Genomic DNA, 21,982 nt, shown 5'->3' with positions numbered 1-21,982 from the left:
TTTTATGAGGCCTAGACCATTTTTGTAGCGGGAAGGAAGAGTGGGTAACTCGCTCTGTCTTAGAGCACGCGCTGAGCCTATAAAGTTGCTCCTTTTCTTGGTTATTTTTTTTTTTTTACTGTTCAATTAGCATAATGGCCACACAATGGAGAGGGTCAGAAGACGCGACTGATCCTTTTGGCAAATAAATAAATGCATAAATATAAATACAGTTGCGATGGGAATGGTAAATGCGAATGACGATGGGGTGAGGAGCAACAGCAATATCATTATCATCATAGTCATCATCATGATTCCACTTGCCCTTTTTGCGTTTTCGTTCATTTTGGAAAATGGTCAGCAAGCAAGCAAGCAAACAGGGAGGCAGGCAGCACATCATTTCCGGTTTGTTTACGCAAATCGAGCACATTTCGCATAATTTCCTATTGCCAGAGCAGGAAGAGGGTAAAACGAGTTGGTGGTTTCGGAGGTGGAGGTGGGCGGGGTGGGTTTTCTCGAACCTTTAGATTTTGGAGCCGGAGATGGGGGCTGGGAACATCAAGCTGAAGCTGTGCATGGCATGCCAAAGTTTCTTACATATTCGCATGTATCTCTACATATTTATATGTGCGCAATGTTTTTCTTGTGGGGAAATTTTATGAAAATTCTTTCCAAATTGAATGAAAACATATTGACTATGCGATGACGACGATGACGACAACGTCAACGATGGCAACGTCAAGAAAAACAACGTCGTTGACGACCATTCACAAGAGCCAAAACCAGAGACGAGAAAGTACGGATGAAGGAAGAAGGACGAAACATCGACAGCAGCAAAACGTTTGATGTTAGCTCTGTAAATACATGTATATTTGCCTATAAGTGTATATGTGCGTGTGTGTGGGTGTATGTCCTTTGTGTGTATTTGTGTTATCGCCTGCTATTTGTATTTGCCTCCCGCTGTGTTTTCTGAAGGTTCAGTACGATGGTTGCGGGATCTGTGTGCGGTTTTTGGAATATGTCTCATTTAAAATTGTTCCTTTTTTCCCTGACATTTCCTCTCACTTGTTTTGAATGCCAAAATCTTTGGTATTTGATTTTTATAAAAACATGCCTGTCATGCGAAATTTTTGCTTTTGGAGCAACGAAAACATTGACCTCAATTTGCTAATAAACAACAAAGCGCATAAATTCTAAATGCTCCCTCTGCCTGTTGTCTGCCTTCTGCTGCCTACGCCATGGCCAATTGCCTGCAATTTAGAAAAGTGCAACCGAGCGAATGTCGAGAGGCAAACAACAACAACAACAACGGAGCAACAACAAAAAACTGACTAGAAAAATTCCAAAACTAGAGAGAAAGCAAATAACTACAGCAACAAATAATAGGGTAAAAGTGAGAGAGGAGAGAGGCAAAAAAAAAGGGACCAAGTCTCGTAGAAGCAGAATCTAAAGGACTCAAAGGACAAACATAATAATAATAATAATAAGAACAAAAAAACTATCCACTTTAACGTGAGGGAGGTTCTTTTTCATTCTCTTTCTCTTAATATGCTGGAAATTCATTCACATAGCTTCTTATCACACTAGTTTTATAAATGTTTGTTTAGATATTGTACAATAATCGGGTTTATTGTGAATTTCAGGTCCCACCAATTCAAAATCATTTTATATACCAAGCAGGCAAATCTCTTATTTATGACAATTATCAATAAAAATACACTACAAGCTTTATTTGATTAATTGGTGTCACATTTGGTTTAATAATTGCAGAAGAATATTATATATTCATGAAATTTCTGCCATGTATCTGTGTAATAGTTTATTAGTTAAACAACATTTTTCTTTAATTTCTTTCTCATTATTATGAAAATAAAGGGTAAAAATAAAACTATTAATAGTATATATTTTCTTATAAATGGTAAAACTTTACAAAATACTTTACAAGTGAATACTATAAAAGTTTTTAGTCATCTTATTATCCAAGTCCTATTTTAGCAATTGAAAAAATTAAATTTAGCACTGAGCAGTCTAGGGGAATCAGAAATATTGATGACAATAGTAAAAGAAAAATTTAAAGAAACTAGAAATACCAGAATATTTTTTGGCATAACAATTTCTTTAATAAACGAAATGATCCTTTCGATAAATGGTATAAGAACCAATTATTGAAAATTTTTTAAATTTAGCTCGGCCGTAGTACTGTTTTAAGAAGGCAGCAGAGTGTTCAAGATCATAAAAAAAGACACAGAATCGGAGAAAAACTAAATATAAATCTATATTGAATAAACATTTTCTTTAAATAATTTATATATGTATATACATACATATGTATATGTATAAGGTAGATACATTTGTATGTGTCAAATGTGTCGCTGTTGTTGCTGGCAAAATCACATTATTTGTCAGCCTTCCGGTAGGTTGTGCCTTTCCCTGTTTTTTTTTTCTTGTTTTTTAGATTGTTTGGCAGGATGAGTAGCACCTCCATCACATCTACATACATAAATAACATCTTCATCTTGACTTGCTGTGCATAATTAAATCAGATCACATTTTAAAATTCCATTTATATTTACCTCTTGTCTGTCTGACTGTCGTCCGTCTTTTGCTCGTAAATCATGATTAAAAGCTTCGGGCGACAGACCCCACCAAAAAAAAAAAAAAGAGACGAACCTCCAACGCCATCACCAACAACAACAACATCAGCAACTATGCCTAACACGTAGTCTTCTAAGAGGAAGGAAAAAAAAATACTACACAAAATAGGGCAAAAACAATGAAGAAAAGAAGAAAGTTGAAATAAAAAGCGCTGCGACCAGTGAGACGGCAAAGCGGGCAGCGATGTTGTGTGTTTTGTTGTGTAGTCTAGTGTAGCGTAGATGCTGGGTGAGATTCAATTCTAGCGATACAAGTGGCAAAACAAGCAAAGGGCAAAAAAAAAAAAAAAAAAACATAAGAAGGAAGCACAAACGTTACTAAAGTCGAGCAGTCACAGCCAACAGTGGTGAGTCACTTCACACACACACACACACACACACAGACAAAGAAGAAAGAAGTGGCGGCATCGGCTAAAACACACACACACAGGGAAAAAAAAGCATTTCTGAGATAGTACAGCAAAAACCAACAATACCAACAACTTGAAGAATATTGCACACATTCACCCATATATGTATGTATACATACATACCAACATAGATATGTATATATGGCTGGTGGTATATAAGGCGAGATAAATCAAATGTGGCGAGAAATTGCAACAACAATGCCTTTGCTTTTGCCTTTGCCTTTGCCGTAGAGTCATGGCGAGGCGTCGTACAAAACAACATAAGCAAAAAAAAAAAAAAAAACTGTTTAAAAAAAGCGAAGCAAACCGGGAGAACGGAAGAATGGCAAAGCGAAAATGCGAAAAATTTATCCAATTTGGTAAAAATTTAGGTCACAGCCGGGGTTCTTGCTCTCTCTTTCTCTCTCTGTCTTTCTCTGTCTCTCTATTTCGTGGTGTTGGCTGCAAAAGCGCAGCCACTGCTCCGTGTCCATGTCCGTGTGAGTGGCCGCAGGAAGAGCTCAAGTGCAGTGCCAGTTCTGCTATTGTCTCGTTCTTCTCATTTTGTTGTTGTTTTAGATAGCGTAAATTTGCCATGTCCAAAAAAAAGAAGGAAAACTACAAAAAAAGAAAAACTCAACTGAAAGATGGGTCCAAAGTGAACAAAAAGCAAGGAGGAAGAGTGAGCTAAAATATAAATATAAAACATAAATGTGAAGGCACCAAGCAATGAGTAAGGCCAAGCCACAGCAACTGCAATGGCAGCAACATGGCAAACGACACATGCAATTTATGGTGCAACTGGCACACTGGCAACCAACTGCTGACAGCTAATAGCACATGAAATGAGTAAATTATCGCACACACACACACACCAAAGATGGTAGCAGCAGCCAGTACAAGCCAGTAGCACCAATACCAGCCAGCTAATTTGCAGTGAAAAGTAAACCAACAAGCCACAACATTGCGTATACGTGATATTTGCTTTGCTCCACCCTTGGTACATGCCTTTTCAGCGCACTCTCTCGCTCTCTGTGTGTGTGTGTGTGTGTGTGTGTGTCTGTTAGTGGGTAGATAAGCACAAGGAAGACAAAATAACAGCAACGTAAAAAATCGAATGCATATTTCACAAACACAAATGACAAGGCATTCGTGTAAAAAGAGAGAAAGATGAGAGAAGAAGTTGGGAATTTGCCCGCCTTTACCTGTCTCTGTCTCCCTTACTTTGAATTATTTGCAACGATATGAACTTTTGCAACAAGTCTCAGTAATTCCTGAACGGCCATTTTGTGGCATTAAGGTGTAATGATGGTATATCCTGCCCACTCAAACTGTCTCTGCTGTTGCCTGCCTGACTGGGCTGTTGCTCTGCATTAAATCAATGAATCGAATGCGCAACAAGGATGTCAGCACATTGCCAGTTTGAGAAATTAAAAGTGTCCATTACCGTTTTCATTTCCGTTGCTGTTGCCGCTTGATTTCCTTCCGTTTTTGCCGCGATCTCCTGTGGCACTCTTTATTCGATGAGAGTCTTAGTCTCAGGTAATTCCCCAAAACACAATCCTATTAAAAATATATATACGTATATAAAGGACAAGAAAAGTGTGCGGAGAAGAAGACTAAAATTACTTCTGCCAGCAAGCCACAGCAAAGCACTCGATAATGATGCCCTAACCGTGGCTCTGTCTCCACCGATGGCCACGATAATAAGCTGCCTAATAACCCAGGGCGTTGAGGCAACCTGCTGAGGCAGTTATGGTCACTCAGCCCACCCACTTTTACACTCAACCATTCCCTAGATAAAAATGGGAAGGATGCCGATGGGCGTGTGCGGCGACAGCAGCGGCCGTGGCGGAGGCGGCAGCTTCCTTTACAGTTCGTCAATTTTAATGGGGCAGGCAGGACGTACGACATACTCGGAAATCGCTGCTAAAAGTAATTCAGTTTTATATTAAAAAGATTTTCGCTATGCCCGGGTCGCCGCTCATTTGCATTGCTATGTTTCGCTCATTCCGCTCCCTTTAGACCCATTCCACTGAAAAGTAATAAAATAAACAAGTGTCCGGACCAAAGTAAAAAAGAAAGTAAAGAACGCAAAAAAAAAAACGCCAGAGCAGAGGCCCCATGCAGTAAAAGCTGGGTTCGCCGCCGACAAAATGGTGTGAAAGTGATTTATATTTTAATTCAAAAATGAATTATTTAGCACACTTTTTAATTCTTTTTGCTCTCTGTGTGTGTGTCCGTTCTTACGTCCTTCTGTCTCCTGAGTTTCTTTTTTTTCCATCGCTATGCTTCAATCTTAATTTTTTTTTTATTTTTCGTTCTTCATTTTTATTTTATTATAGGGTCCCAAAATCTGAAATTCTGATTACTTTTTATTTGCTTTCATTTGAAGAGAGTTTATTGCATTTGGTTTCGGCAAAAAGAAATGCAAATATTCGCTTGCCTCATTATTGTGCTACATTTAACTCGTAAAGAGGCCTAAAAGCTGTTGACACTTGGGCCCCTTCTCGCAATTCTATCAACAAATTTGCCACTCAACCGTGCAATGACATCGCGTGAAGGAACTTCCACAGAAGAACATGCATAATAAAAAGTAACAAACTTTTGCATAGCAAGTTGAAACGACTAAGTACACACTCGACTTTAAAATGGTCTTTCTTCATTTTTTTCCCCTGTATGTATAACTGTCAAATACTATATATACACAGATACACTGTAGAAAAAAGAAACTTGTCGCCAACTTTACAAAGAATAAAGTGCTTTACTTAAATAAGTTGTAAAAATCTTAAACTAAAGTAGGTATAAGTATTTTCGTCTGTGATGTTAGCAAAGAAAAGAAGTTCAAGTATTTCTAAAGTTCTGATTTAGTTCTACAGAAAATTCAAAATAGTTCTGAAGCTAGTTTTATATATAGAGGCTGCCAATCTATTCTTTTAACCTCTTAAGCATAGTAACTAAATGGTTTGAAGGTCTCTTAAGTTTTAAACCAATCAATTTCATAATAATTAATTCCATTGGTTTCATTTATTATAATGGTAGAACTTTTTCAAAAGATTTTCGTATACTTTTTGCCTCATCAAAATGCATATTTGTAGAATAGCTTTGAGAATGAATGCTTCTTCCTAATAAATTTTGCACAAATCTTATTTACTTTTCCCTAGTTATGGTACAGTCATAACTATTTCGGGGCTTTTCTATGCGTGTGTGTGTGTGTGTGTGTGTGTGTCGTCCTTGTGTAAGTGCCTGTAAAATCGGCAGTAAATTTAAACGGGGGCGGGGCTGCATTCCCCTCGTTTGCAACTGATTATTATGAGAGAAAGAGCACAAAGGATCTAGGGGGCAAAGGCAAAGCGAACTGACAACCCTCAAGCCAAAGTCAACTGCAGAAAAAACAAAAAAAAAAAACCCCAAACGAAACCAAAAAAAAGAAGCAACTGCGAATAGTATTTGCAATGTCCTGGGCAGGCAGGCAGACTGCAGTGAGAAAAAATTTGAATATAAAATGCGTTATGTGGCGGGATAGGAGCAGGGACAGGACTGAGTAAAAGTACTAGAATAGAAGGACGAGAGAATAGCAAGTGCAGGACTAGGACCAGAACCAGACCAGCAGGATGACGACAACGGCCAGATCCTGCGGCAACAATGAAATTGCGTATGTAAATTTTATGTCGTTACCAGCAGCAGCAGCAGCAGCAACGGCGGCAGCAGCAACATTGCTGAAATAATTAAAGTGGAATGCGACAACAACATGAAAAAATAAAGAAAACTATAAGCGGGGGCAGCATCAGAATCAGTGGCAGCAGTTGAAGCAGCAGCTGAAACTTCACTTGTAGTTCAGACTCCGCTTGGCTTAGCTTTACGCTTTGCTTTTGGCCTGTTTGTCTATTGCCAACTTGGCAGCTTGTCCTTCTCCGTCCATATGCAAAGCAGTGCTAGGAGCAGCAGCTGCTTTTGCTCCTGCACTCGCATTGCAAATGTGGGGACGACGATTCAACGACTGAGACTGTGACTGAGACTGCAACTTGTCAAAAAAATGTCGCAACAACATTCAGAGACTAGAAGAGCCAACGCTTTGCCTTTGCTTTGGCATAAATATGAGTGCCATCAAATTAATATGCGCGGCATATGGCTGACGATTTTGTGGTATAACATGTTAAGTGCATTCGAAGGCAACTGCTGCTGCTCCTGCGGGGCATCTGCATAATGCAGGCTGCGTTACTCCAGGACTTAAGGATGACTCCTCAACATCTTGGCAGGTTTTTCACGCTGCTTGAGTGACAAGACCGTTTGGTTGTCTGTCGTGAGTTATGATGCTTAGCCGCATTGCTGGTTGTGCCACAAATAAAACTCACACACACCCATCTCCTCGAGCGATTTTCAAGTGTGTGCATGTGCAGCAGGTACAAAAACAAAACATATATACACACCTTCTTCACACAGACACACACGCACATACTGACAAAGTGAGCGTTTAATTTCAAAGCCGGAGTTGGCAGTCACAACTGTCCACGGCACAAAGCTTTTAGCGGAATTGTCTATGACACCCGCACATGTTGCACTGTCAGCTCAAACGCTGCATGCGAGCGAATGCATCCAACATATTTTTGTATAGAAGTTGTTGTCATTCTTCTTCTGCTTCTTCCACTACTACTACTACTACTACCACTCCTTCTTGCCATGTTGTCGTTGTCACCTGTGCCCTTTGTTAATTTTTCAAATGGGTCTCAAAACGCCACATTTGTGGTTGTCATTGCCGTTGCCGTTGCTGTTGATGCTCTTGTTGCTTCTGTTGTTGCGGTTTGCTAAAGTAAAAAGCCCTTCATTTGCGCAGTTAACCAAAGTACCAAAACCGAAAAAAAGGACAAATTGTAAAAAGATGTCAAACGCAGACTAAAAAAACATGTCACAATCACTAAATGGTGATATTGTCAACTTTTTATAAGAATTTTCTAAATTTTCTAAATGGAAAACACTTTTCTGGCAATCACAAAGAGTTAAATGTCAAAGACAATATGTAACTTCTACCGAGCTAAAGACAAATCATGTTTCTATCACTTTAACTTTTCTTGTGTTTTGATACTTCAAATAAATACTTATTAATAAACGGATAAAAAATCCTTCGATTGCGCCTAGTATTATCACTCAAACTTGTTATATTTCCATACCAAACAATTGTAGAGTTTAAAATGTTTCTATCTATACTGCCATCTATTCTTGTTATTAGATTCACCACTACAAAAGTTTTATATTGAATACGCCCAAGCTTAACTTTATTCAACGACAAACTATAAATCGAAAGTCATTCAAGATCTTTAAATGATACGAAATCTTTTTCATGAGTAATTTAATAGAAAATGTAAAGAAAAAAGGAAGTCGTTATTCAATTTTAAGTCTTTGCTGTGCTTCAGCCACTCTCTATCTCTCTCTCTCTCTCTCCATTTATCCATTCAGGACATAAACTTGTTCTATTGGTTAGCTAATGACATGTGAAATGTGTTGATAAAAAGCATAAGAATCGCACTAGGGCATTATAAATTTGCGTGTCAAACGCTTGGCAGCTGTTGATTCAGTCAACTCAACGCTTCAATGAACAAAAAGTGGCCCATCTAAGGACTGGGGTCCAGTGTCTGAAAGTGAGAGTATTGGATGAGCCGCAACGAAACGAAACGCAATGCCACGCCTCAACCGTCACGCAGTTGTCCAGTGTTGAGATGGGAGGCGTGGTGATGCTCCTCCTCCTGCTGTAGATTCTGCCGCTGTCCATGGCCAACGGCATATTAGCAACGCATCAATGAACACCAGCCCTGAAAAGTGGCCCAGGAAAATGGCAAAAGCATAGCATGAATGAGATAGAGCGGGGCAGAGAGTTAGAGCCGCAAAGTAGAGAGGAGGCTCAGGCAGGCAGCTGTCGCATTTGATTAGAGTTTGGCCTGGGCCAGCTTAAAGGGATATTGATAAAGGCATTGCCATAACAGTTGTTGGTTGTCTTTCCCAGCGTGTGTGTGTGGGTGCGTATGTGTTTGTGCAAAGGTATCTTCTGTTTGGCCCAGTCAAAAGGTTGCCTTTGACTTGCAATTAATTCGCTTTGTTTTTCACGCTTGACTGGACAACACAAACACAGATAGAGCGACAAAGGGAAAGGCAGAGTGACTGAGTGTGGGGATAAAAAAAAACAACAAAAACAAAAAGCAAAGAGCCACAACTCAACCGGACGCGCCATTCTCAACTCAATGGCCGACAACATAAATTATTTTATTAAGCCACTTCGACCGGGGGCCCCTTTTTTTGGCACAAGCCCTGAAGTTATGTGAATTATTTTGTAAAAGTTAATTTCATGCAATAAATTCAAAATCGCGTTGCCAAACATTTCATGCTCCGTCTGAGCCTCACTCTTGGACCGTTTCGTCGACTGTTTTATGGGCAGAAAACATTGAAATGTGTGAAAAGGACAAGGGTGGAGGGCCAGCTAGCACGCCAAGGACGACGTGGCCGAGACAAAGTGTGTGGGGTGGTGTGGTGCGGTGCGGTGCGGTGTATGATGGCAAGAGTCTGCCCAAAAGTATGCAACATAATTACATTTTCAGCAGGTAATTAAATGCGCTGTAATTGTTTTTGCCTGCTACTTGCTACTTCTGCCTCTTTCACTAATAGCCGTAATTAGTGGCCGATCCAGTTGAGAATGTAGGGCGTAGGCGGAGGGTAAGGAGAAGGTCTGGTAATGTCTGCCAAAGGTATCCCAGAGAATTGACTTTAATTTATGCCCGCGTGTCTTCAAGTCGTTTGTTGCTTCTGGCAACATTTAAATAACATTGATGCTTTTACATTTTCTTTTCCGTTTTGCGTTTTTTTTTTAAGCTCAGCAATAAAACTTTTCACTCAAAACGATAATTGCCGGCATTTGTCGTTGTCGATAGAGACACACAAACACACACACACACACACAAAGGGAGGGAGATTGGAGTGAGGCATGGGTTGGGTAATGCCCCACTTGACTTGCTTGTGTGGTTGTGTGTTTATTTGTGTTTGTCCTCTACCATCACTTGGGGGCATCAATACGAATCTCCTGATAAATGTCCAATTTAATTTTGTTCTTTTACTTATCTCTCTTTCTTTATCTTCGTCTTCATCCCCCCCTTTGTCCGACGGTTCGTTCGTTCGTTACCGCCTTCTACATGAATAAAACTTTGCTGGCTTTTTTCCCAATTTGGTTTTCCCTACGTCTTGAATCAAATGATTTTTTCTCACACTTATGCGGCTTGGCAATCAGTGGAAAAATAATAAAATGGTCATATTGATTTTGCCATTTATTTGCCATTAACTAAATATAATTAGTCACAGCCACTTATATCTTCTACCTAGCAACCATCAAATGAAAGATCAATGAAATAAATTTGAGTTCATTATGTATGGATGGAATGTGCATTAAAGTGTATTATTGTAGTCGTTCTTGGAAATAATTAGAATGCCAATTTCAGCTCATCATCATCATCGCAATTTTTATTCTGCACTTTTCTTTTTTATTTTTTGCCTCGTTCGTTTGGTCAATTTCAGTTTTTTTCCAACTTTAAATGTAATTTAATTTGTCTTACAATTTCTACTTGCAGACGTTGCTGCCAGCAGACGACGGCGTCTGGCGCCGGAACTGTCTAGCGGGTAAGAAATATGCTCGGGCTTTGATTTAATTGAACTTGCTTTAGTCGAACTAGATGAAAGTACTAGTAGTAGGGTGAAGGGAAACGTGTGTGTGGCAGCTGCTCCATGGCATATTTAAAATGCGGCAACTTATTAAACAGGGAGAGAGCTGAAAGCAGTACTGAGCTAATGGAAGTATGCCACTGATATTGCTTCTGGCCTCGCTCTTGCTTGCTTGTCTAGAACACATGTGGGACAGCAGATAGAGGAGGAGGGAGAGTGGGTGCCAGCATTAAGGCCGGTAGCAAATATTGTCTCATTTCGTATGCTGTATGCCGTTGCTAAAATCAATAAATCAAAGCCAGCCAACAGACTGTGGGCAAATGCGGTGGATGGCGAAGGTGAAGGAGATCGGGGTCCAAGGAACGGCGATAGCGTTTGGGTCTTGAGAGCAACGTCACGAATGTCGCACTATGGCGCGTGCCTCTTGGTCCCAGCTGGGGCTGCTAACATATTTGCGTGTGGCGCAATGCAAACAATGCTGTCCCCATTTCCCTCGCCCCAAACACCACTCCCCTCCATGGCATCGCGATCCCGCATAGCCTTCAAGGCCGCATGTTTATGTCTCGCTATGCCGCAGGCCACAGCCCGCAGGCCGCATTGATAGCTTGTCCTAATGCTGCACTACCGCCCACGACGGCAACAACGACAACGACAACGTCGGGCAACAGGTTGACCTCTTCTTGCATGCATGATATGCAAACTTTTTAACATTGCAATAAGAGTATGTCAGCTAGGGAATGGCCTCTATGTTTGGGTATAAGGATGGAATGGGGTTTACTGAGGCTGGCCACAAAGGCAAATACGCTTGGCTAAAACTTGAAGCGGCTCAAAAGTTTTACGTTTTAAAGGCTTAACTCAAACTCAAACCCAATTCCAATCCCATTTCCATTCCCACAACGCTTCATTCGCAAAACCGAAACCATATACCAAGCCCCCAGAGTGCGGATCTGCTGCTGCTTTTGCTTCTGCTGCTGCTGCTACTTTTTTATGCGACGCTCTGTGGGTTTAAAAAGCAATTCCGCAACTGTTTTTGCAATGGTGCACACACATACATGGAAACATATGTGCCGCTTACTCCTCCACCACCGAATGGAAAGGAGGATTCCACATCCCAGCGGGTGAGACAGCAACAAAGCTACATTCAACCCAATCCCAACAATGCTGTCGTTATCGTCGTTTTCACTTCAATTAAAAGTTGGCAACTTTTCTTGCCATGTTTACCTAACTTGCCAAAAGGACGAGAGCGAGCACGAGAGACCGAGTATGAGGATGAGTACGAGTGCCAGGACGAGTAGAACGATGACGATGTCGCCGTTGCTCCAATTGCCATTATGCAGATTCGTATGGCTGATTACCAAATTACAAACTGTAATGGCAGCAATTGTTTTGCTGTGACGCTAGCATATGGCACGCAAAACGCGCAAGTAGGCCGCTCAATTGTCACAGAGTCGAGAAGAAACAGAGAAATAAAAAAAAACAAAAAAAAAAACTAAATACAAATGTGGGGAGAGATGGAAAAGTAGTAGGCTCGAACAATGCCAGACAACAATTTCCATCGCATATGAGAAAGGCAGACAGGGTATTAGAGGGGCGACGAATGGAAGGTCGGGTCACATGGCCATTGCTAAGTCATACTTTAAAGCACGTTCATACAAGGTGGCCCCCACTGCCCCATCCCCATTCCATCCAAACGACTTCCGTGCTGTTCACGCCCGAATAACTCGACTATAGCTTCTGCATTCCCAGAGCTTGTGCCTGCCAGGAATTTCCGCGTACGTTAATTGCGACAAGCGAACACTACATACATACATACATACCTGTGGTAGCTGGAGCCAAAGGATTGACATCTCTCTCGTATATGTGTATGTGGATGCACCTGGCAAACGTAACCGTAAGAGAAATGGAAACCAAGAAATTTTTTACAAACTTGCCTATGATTAGAAAGTATAGGAGAAACAGAAAGAGAGATTGAAGTTCCACAAGGACTGCACTCTAATTCCTTTAACTAATTTTATACCCTTTCGCGGAAAGAAAAAAGGCGTTATACTAATTAACTAATTCAATACTTTAAAGTTAATCAACATAGCTTAATAGAAGATATCCATTTAATCAAATTGAGTCCATTAGCTCTGTTGAGTTGTCCAAAGAAGGAAATACTGAAAGTGATATGGAAAAGCTTAAATAGACAAAGAGAATGCTGCTTTAACTTTAATCAATGAAGAATGTTACCAAGTCGACACTCCGATATGCTTCTTTTTTATATTTTCCTCTGTTATAATCGATTGCCGTAAAGTAGCTGAGCAAGATGTTGCACAGACCTTCAAACCGGTGGCCTTTGTTTTCTTTTTCTTTTCTTTTCTTATATTATTTGCTGCTGCTCACTTGAACCACCACACACAACAAAAGCAATGTCAACCTGCATATGTTGCAATGAGGGCAACCATTTTATAAATGTGCCATTTACCATTTACTTTGCCGCCTCACGCTTCACTTCCTTTCAAATGCCCCTCATAGTGTAGCTTTTTCTCTTGTTGGATGCTGGGCAAATTTAGCGTTCGCATTCTCTAGTTCGTATCATTAAAATTGAAAGGTGCGTGTGTGAGTGTGGGCAGGTGAGCTGAGTAAGAAAACCATTCTATGTTGGCTTTTCTATTTGCCAAACGCCAAGGAATTTGCTAAATTGCTTTTCTTGCTTACCACCCCCGGTAACCAGACCTGTTCGACTCCCTGACTTCGAAGCCACTTGGAACTCTGTGCGTTTGGTTTTGCAATTAGTTTTTTGCCTTTTGCTGAGAGCACACACACACACACACACACACATACAACAATAACAAAAAAGAAAATAAAAAGGAAAAAGTTGCAATGGCTGCTTAGTCATACAAAAGAGAAAACTAAACGAGTGGTGCGGGTGCAGGCAATGTCTGTGGTGTGGTGGGTGGGTTGAAGCTTTAGAGGTCTGGGCTTCAGACGCCCAACACACGCAAGCCACATTCTTCTTTTTATTGTGTTGTATTGTCAAGTTATTGTTGCGACTTTGGGCAACTGTAACAAAAGCGATTAAAACTGCCATAAAACCTGAGCCCATTAATAGCGCAATAATATTATCAGCTTATGTTCAATGCCAAACACACACACACCCACATACACATACACATACACATACACACACACACACGCACGAAGCCAGCCAGCCAGTCAGTGTATATCCTGAAACTAAACTTTGTCTCTTGTATTTTCATTAACATTTATTGGTTTTTTACTTAGACGTCAGAACATAATAACTTTTGGGGGAATGGGGATTGGAGATTGTAGGGTAAGTGGGGGGGGGGTCTTGAAAAGCCAGTGCAAGTCCTTCAGCTTCTCTTCTGGGATGCTGTGAGCCACAATATTTCGCGGTCGTATCAGCGTCATCATAAAATAACGTTAATGACGGCAACAAGGTCGTAAAATCAAAATTTCTGCTATTTCAACACTGAAACCGCTGCGGTTGGGAGTCGTTTCTGCTGCTGAGACTGAAACTGAAGCTAAAGTTGAAACTGAGGCTGAGGCTGATGCTGGCAGCTTTGGCAACATTGTTGATACGACGAGATGATGGCATTGGGGATCAGACCGAGACCGAGACCGAGACGTAGACGAAGAGTTGGGACTAATGGTGGGAGCGGGAAGGTTTGTTCATCACTTGCCCTTGTTGCAAACAGCAGGCGCCGACATGGAGGATGCCCTCAATACAAGCCTCTGACACAGTGTGGTTGACTGCCTGCACCATGTGGTGTATGCGTAATGCCACTCAAATTTAATTACTTTAAAGGCAACTTTAGCGGTGTAGCTGATCTGGGTTATATAGATAATCATTTCACAATAACAAAAAATGGAAAAAGGGAAAACCATTTATTGAAAGCAAATTTGACAATGTTTCAATTTTATTTCCCATGTCCTCTTTTAGTAAAATTTATTGAAAAGTATGAATATTTCTCCATTGTCTTTCAATGCATTTAGCCACCAACGATTTTTGGTGGTTTCCTCACATAAATTACACATTGACTATGCCAGTAAATTTCAGTTTAATGCTCTGCCACCCAACAACCAGTTGGAGGAGAAAAGAAGAAAAAAAAACGACTCTATCTCCTCTGTTCATGTGTTTGAAAAAGGGGCGTGCAACATATTAAATATTCATTATATAAAAGGATAGTTGTGCCAGCACTAGAAAGGCACAGATGTCTGCCACATAGAGAGATAGACAGACAGACAGACAGACAGACAAACAGACATGCTGACTGACTGACTGAGAGAACTGAACTAAACTGCCTCTGGCTCTGTGTGGGGCCATCCAGCCAGCCAGTCAGTCATTCAGTCAGTCAGGTCAGGGTCGACAGGCAAGCTCGTTTTCGGTTGCAGCAAGTGAGAAATGATATTTGAAATTAATTTAAATCACCGAAAATTTGAGCCACAAATGAAAATGGGGTCTAGAGAATTGAAAATTGCCAGTTTATTGCGCGATTTCGTTTTTGTGTATAAACAACTGTGCCAATTTATCTATCTAGTATGCTATGTTTATGTGTCCTGGCCCAGGGTTTATTTTATTGCATTGGTACTCTTGGATTTTATCGCACAAGCATTAAAATATCGTAAATGTCTGCTACTGTGTCCTGTGGCCTAAGTAAATCAGCATAAAACCTAACTAAATGAAGACAATCAAAATGTGGCCACGCCTTGAATTGTTTGTACATATGTCTGTCTATACAGAGACATCAGAGACCAAAAGGCCACTCCAATTGAGTCACACAGAAACAGCTGGTGCTCTTGCTGCTGATTTTGGTCCGGACTCCGGACTTTGCTTCTGTTGTCCTCATGCTGTTGTTAGCTTTTCTTTGCACTCGAAATTATGCTGTGGCTAGGACTTTGCCTTTTGGCCTCATTTCTCTCAAAATATTTGCAGCAAAAAAAGGAAAAAAAGAAAGCAACAAAAATGGCACAACAATATGGTAAACTATATAAAAATTTGCTAGGCCAGGACCAGAGCATACTAAAGCAACTCCTGCTACTCCTACTGCTGCTGCTTCTGATGGACAAAAGGTCGGGATAGCAACATCGTCATTGTCGTCATTGTTCTGGGTCTGGTCAAGTGGCTAGCTAGCTAGCTGGGCAGGCAGGCAAGCAGCAGCAGTAGCCGCAACCACGACAACGATGGCGACGATGGCGACGATGACGACGATGACGACGACGACGACGACTACGATGACTACGACGGCCGGCAAAAGCAACAACAACAATAATAAAGATTTTTACTGTCCTAATAAAAGACAAACAAAGGACTTTGGGTGCCACCCAATGGAGCTTTTTCGTATCGCAATTTTCATTATTTTATTTGCCTATAAACGAGGCAATATATTTCTGTCAGTGTATAGAAGTGCACATAGATAAATATATACATACAAACATATATATATATATATATATATACGATGTCTATATGTCCCACACATTTTGCCAGTCCATTTGTTTATTTGCCTACACTACACAATTTTAAGCAAAATAAGTAATTAAAAAAGTCATAAAGTGGTCTTGGCATGCTTGGATTTTTGGTTTCTATCTGGACAATGACCACATATGGGCCGGGCCGGGCCGGGTCAGGCTGAACTGAGCTGGGCCAACATAAAAATCAATGCCGGCAAACTGGGGCCACTAGCTAGTCGCTGGGTCAGACCCACTTGACTTTAAACATTAAAAACATACAGACAACAGTCACTCGGTCAGTTTGTCGGCCAGTTAGTTGGTCGGTTATTCAGTCAGTCAGACAAGTTGTAAGCAATTAAGTCAACGTATTGACTTTAACAAAGCGAGAAAAAGAGTGTGAGAAAATTGGGGGGCGAGAGAAATGGAGAAGAAAGGACTGAAATACATATGTATATGCCTGTCGCCAAGCGTCTGGTGGACAACTGCGACAATATCAGCTTTGTTGACATACTGCTAGTGGTTTTATCTTACCAAAAAAAAAAAAAAATAAATAAAATAAAATGGGCTATATTCACTTGAAAGCGTAGCATGTGCAATGGCAAAACGAATTTCAATATTTATGGCAACTTAATTTTTAATGTTTTCACAATAAGAACTAAAAACATAAACTGTATTATTTAACAAGAAAACTAAACTAGCATAAATACTCACATTCCATTTAGTATTTTCATGTAGAGTATTTGCGCTTCGTTAGGATGACAAGAATTATTATTCGGTTTGTATTGCTGTTCAATATTCATTTTTATAGCAGTTAACTGGCTTGCTCTTTGGTTATTGTTGTTATTTTTGTTCTTATTGTTGTTATCATTGGTCAATGGAGATTGGACGCCCACGTGCCTTACACACATTCACACTCACAGCATTGAAGTAGCTCAAGTGCTATTTATAACAGTCTTTATATTTAAACTGTAGCATACTTTTTTGGGCGCCACTGGCCAATTAAGAATTTTGTTTTCTATTCATATTTGATTTATTTCACAATTGTTTTTTGTATCTGTGTATATCATCTGCATTTACTATATTATATATATATATATATATATATATATATAAATATATATTTTTTTGATATATTTCGTTCGTTTTACCGCACAAAGTTAAACGTTTTGTATTTTTATTTTGCATAAAAGTGTTTATGCGCTCTGAATTGAGGTCGTCAGCGCTTTTTGGGATATATATGTATATGTATACATATATGTATGTAAGTATGAGTGGTTGAGTATGTGTGTGTGTGTGTGTGCGTGGCGACTGTATGTGTGTATAAGTGGCAAGTTGTGGCTCATGGCTGAAGTGCCTGCCTTTGCTAAATGCTTGGCGACAAGCAGGCAGAGCCCAAAATGAAATTCTCTGCCCGTTTGCCACAGTTTTGTGTGTGTCTTGTTGTTGTTGTTGTCGGCTGTTGTTGTTATTGTTGCAGCGAAGTTGCGCTGTGTTAATGAAATGCGCTTGGATTTTTTAACTGTGGCACAAAGCAGCGCACAACAACATACCGAGGCCAAGCGCAAAGTTTTGCGACTCGCCTCCGCCTCCATTTTGGTCGTAATTAAATGCAGCGCATAACTGCTTCTCCTTTCTGCTGCAGCTGCCACATTTATACACACACACACACACACCACCATAGTCATGCGTTTTTAAAGGTTTTTTTTTGTGTCGTGGCATTTTGACCTAAAAATTTTTGTGTAGTTCCTCTAATGTCAAGTATGCTTTAAGCAGCGCTGCCAACGTCGGCATCAGCGTTCACATCTCATGTGCGGCAATTATATGGTCTCCCTTTTCTCTACTTGCATGTATGTATGTATGTATGCGTGTGTACATGCCACAAAATAACAACGACAACAACACCAATTGCGGGTAATCAAGTAATGCTCATTTGGCGAGCTGTTGGAAGAGAAGTGAAAGAGAGAAAAAAAGAAAAAGAAATACTGAAAATTTGTATCGTCATGATAAAGACATCATGAGGCGGCAGCAATGCGGTCGCGTCAAATGTGACATGTTAATTCCAGGCGAGAAAACAGCAAAAGGGCAACCACCCACCACCTGGCACAACAACAAAGCTGATTGAAGTGAGATGCCTCGGCGATAAGCACATTTAACTGTGCAAACGTGTCTTATGAAAATGTCTTTTGCTGTCTACATATGCGTAAAAGGTGCCTCACTTGAGTGCCATACCTGAGTGCGTGTGACTGTTTGGGGAAAAAAAAGAAACAACAACAAATTCTGGTCTTACTGCAATCAAGTGTAAATGAGGAGGCTGCGATACAAGAAAAATTTTCTAAATAAACAAAAGCAAGTCAAATGAAAAATGAGCACACATATTCAAAGTTGCCTCAGCAATTGAAGTAAATTTATTTGCCAAAGCATAAACAACTTGAACAAAATTTTAATTTAACAAGCTACTTTTTTTCCCACTCGTTCCCATCAATCAATAATAACAAGTCAAAGGGCGGTTTAAACGACAATCACATGAATATGCAAGAAACAGAGACAAAACTGATTGAAATTAGTTTGTTAATTATTTAACTAATTAAAGTACGAATATTTTATAAATAATAAAAATATATGAAACTGATTTTTGACACGATATTTGAGTTATCCAATAATTAATAAATTAACTGTGCCTTAACTTTAACTCAAGTTATTTGTTAGTCATGCTCTAATATGAAAACAATAAGAAGTGTATTTGGCTTTTCAATTCTAATTCCTATTCCAATATTGTGAAAAATTTAAATCGGCTTTTTCATCAATCTTGTTTAACTTATAGAGCTACCCTCGAGTTTCTTACATTTATTTTAATTTATTTGCCATTCTTTTAGACATACAAACACACACAGAGAGAAGCAGGATCTAGCAAAAGGCTAAGAGAGTTGCCTTTTCATTTCTTTTTTTTCGTTGTTTTTTTAAAGCAAACTTTTGCTTTGCCTTGTGCTAAAACAACAACGTTTAGCTACACGAGAGTGTGTGTGTGTGTGTGTGTGTGTGTGTGTGTGTATTGGTATGTATGTTGAGCAGCAGCCTGTCAAAAAGTTGCTTATTTTCTTTTAAAAACTTGTATGAGACTTTTTGCTTTCTGCCACCAATGCTTCTGCCGCCGCCGCCGCTTCCTCTTTGCTCTCTTAGCTTCTTGTGTTCACGACCTGATTGCTCTGCCCTGTATGATGTTTACACTGCTTTTGCTTTTGATAAGGTTAATCAAAAGTTTTTTAATCCATTCAGCATACATACATAGACCGACAGCAAAAGCAGCATCAGTATCATCATCATCATCATCATCATTATGATCAGCATCCTCAGCCTCATGTGTCCTCATTATCCATTACCAAGTGAGCGACCGACCGAGACGTGGCTGGCGGGAAATGGCGTGGAGGCACTTTGAGCTCGCGGCTCATTCGAACTTTTGATGCTCCAAAGTGAATTTCATTAATGCAAAATTATATGTACATTTGTTTTCTTCAAGTTCTCTTAGCCTTCCTCCACACCTGACTCTGTTTTTCTGTCTCCTCTCTCTATCTCAACTCTCAACTCTCTACTCTCCAATGAACGCACGGAAAATCGCATAATTTATGTGCCAAAGTTCAGGAAAATCACTTTCGGCCATTGCCGGTGCAAAAAAACTTTGCAATTAAGCTCCGTTAGAGACAAAGTGAATCGAAGCAGTGGCCAGGCGGCTGCAGGTTGCTTCTGCTGCTCTCCTGCAACTTTTGCGATAACTTTAAATCATCTAATTATGAGTAGCAGCAACAGAAGCAGCAAAAGAACAAGCAGCCAACCAGCCAATGGATAACAACAATATCGAAGGAGTAATTTGGTGGTAGTGGCGAAGACGGAGGGAAAGCAAGAAGAGGCTGATGGTCCTGCTGCCACTGGCAGCATTTAATTTCCGCTGCCTCAGCCTTACTTCCACTTCCCCCTCTCTCACTCTCTCTCTCTCTCTAGATCGTTACTAACCCCAACATAACTGACACTTTACTTCATTTCTGCTGACTGGAATTAATGGCTTTTGTTGGCATAGTTTTAACGCTTGAAGTTGTATATAAAATTTATGTTCGAATTTATTGCAAAGTTTATTAGACAATTCCCTTTTTCTTTTGCTCAATTTTTTTCGCCAGCAAATAAGAGAGAGAAACAGAAGAGAGAGTAGCGACGAGCAAAGGGGGGTGGAAAAAAACAAGAAATTTATGAGCTTCATAAATGACCAAAGCATAAAGAGGCAGCTGAGTGGTCCATGCGGCGTATGAGCAACGTGCCAATTGCCATGATTTCTGTGTGTGTGTGTATGTATGTGGCTGAGGTGCGACTAAGGGAGAGGGGATGGTTCAGGGGGCAGTTACGGAAATGGTAACGGCAACGGCAACAGAGTAACAGCGCTTCACATTACGAAATGATGTTGAACTGAATGCAAAAATGCCATAAATATGAATGAGCTGGACGAGGCAGAAGCAGCAGCCGCATCCTTTTTGATCCTCTCCCCTCCGAGCCTCCGTTTTTGCAATGTTGTTGATATACTTTATTTGTTACAACATATTTAACTGTAACTGTAGTTTTGCTGCCACCTGACTACCGCCTGGGCTCAACTTGTAAGTGTGTGTGTGTGTGTGTTGCCCGTGGCATCATGTTTAGTTTTGCTGCCTCGGCCAGGCCTGGTCGGCACTGCCTTTGCTTCTGATTTATGAAGGCAAAACATTTCAAAAGCCAGCTATGTGGGTGTGTATCTCTCTTTCTCTCTGTGTGTGTGTGTTTGTGAGTGCCTCATAACTTGCTGTCCCTTCGCTTGCTGCCACTTGTTGTGTGTCTCATCAAAAATGTATTAACGAGCTTGCATACCAAAAGATTTTTATCTGCCAGCGTTGATTTCATTTTGAGCTTTCCCTCACCATTTTCCCTTCATATCCACGACTAACTTACACATGCCGAGAGAGTGAGAGACTAAAGTTTAGCTTAGATTTGTATCGCTGGCATTTTCAACACGTGCATGCAAAGTTGCTGTTTTTTGGCCGCAGCTGCCATTTCTCTCAGCCTTGGCCAGGCGCCATTCGCTGCTCATCAGTCCGCCCCCTGCACTCCTCCACACCCCACAACTACCCACTCATCCTCACTCACGCTCTGTCAGTGCTTCACTTGCCTTTCCGCTTTCCGGGGCAAAACTTTTAATGGCGCATTATTTCATGCTATAAATTATGACTAAGGCGCGGCAGCGCGGTATTAACCGCGACCAGATAAAAACTGTTAACATTTAACAAAGTCAAGCGGCGCCAATGAAGAAAAGCACTTTGACATTTTCACTGAAAATGGAAATGCTGATGAGCATGGCTGACAACAAGCAACATCGACCAATATAGTGAGAGTGAGAGAGGCAATGAAAAAGATTAAGAGAGAGTGAATGAGAGAGAGGAGTAAGAAGACACAAGTGAAGAGTTCAACTAAATGTTGCCCCGTTCAAAGAACGGAAATAACAAAAACTAACTTTTGCAACAAAATAAATCGCAAAAATAAGTAGAAAGTTATCAATGCCCAAGTATTTTAATACAATAACTTTGCCATAACTCCTGAAGTAAGAACTTCTGTCTCTCGGAGTATAAAATAAATAGTGCTACATTTCTTGATGCATGACAATCAGCTTTATATAGAGTTTGCACTTCTTTAGGCTGACTCTTGCAAGAAGGCTCACCTCTACACTTAATAATATTAAGTAACACGTAAAAAGTGTTAAGCAGTGACCAAGATGAAGCTATGTAGATCTAAGAGTCGTGA

At 40.3% G+C, this 21,982-nt stretch overlaps 1 protein-coding gene across 1 annotated transcript in view; it reads left to right on the top strand.

Moving 5' to 3' along the window:
• Positions 1–21,982, top strand: part of LOC6647194 — a 62,230-nt gene that overhangs the window by 18,587 nt on the left and 21,661 nt on the right. The window contains exon 2 of the mRNA XM_002070462.4: positions 10,630–10,678. The gene's annotated coding sequence lies outside the window, so the exon portion shown is untranslated. The remainder of the gene's footprint in view (positions 1–10,629; positions 10,679–21,982) is intronic.

The sequence above is a fragment of the Drosophila willistoni genome, chromosome 3R (assembly GCF_018902025.1).
Source record: "Drosophila willistoni isolate 14030-0811.24 chromosome 3R, UCI_dwil_1.1, whole genome shotgun sequence".
NCBI lineage: Eukaryota > Metazoa > Arthropoda > Insecta > Diptera > Drosophilidae > Drosophila > Drosophila willistoni.
The sequence above is the reverse complement of the archived record's forward strand: the minus strand, read 5'-3'. Positions and strand labels throughout refer to the sequence as shown.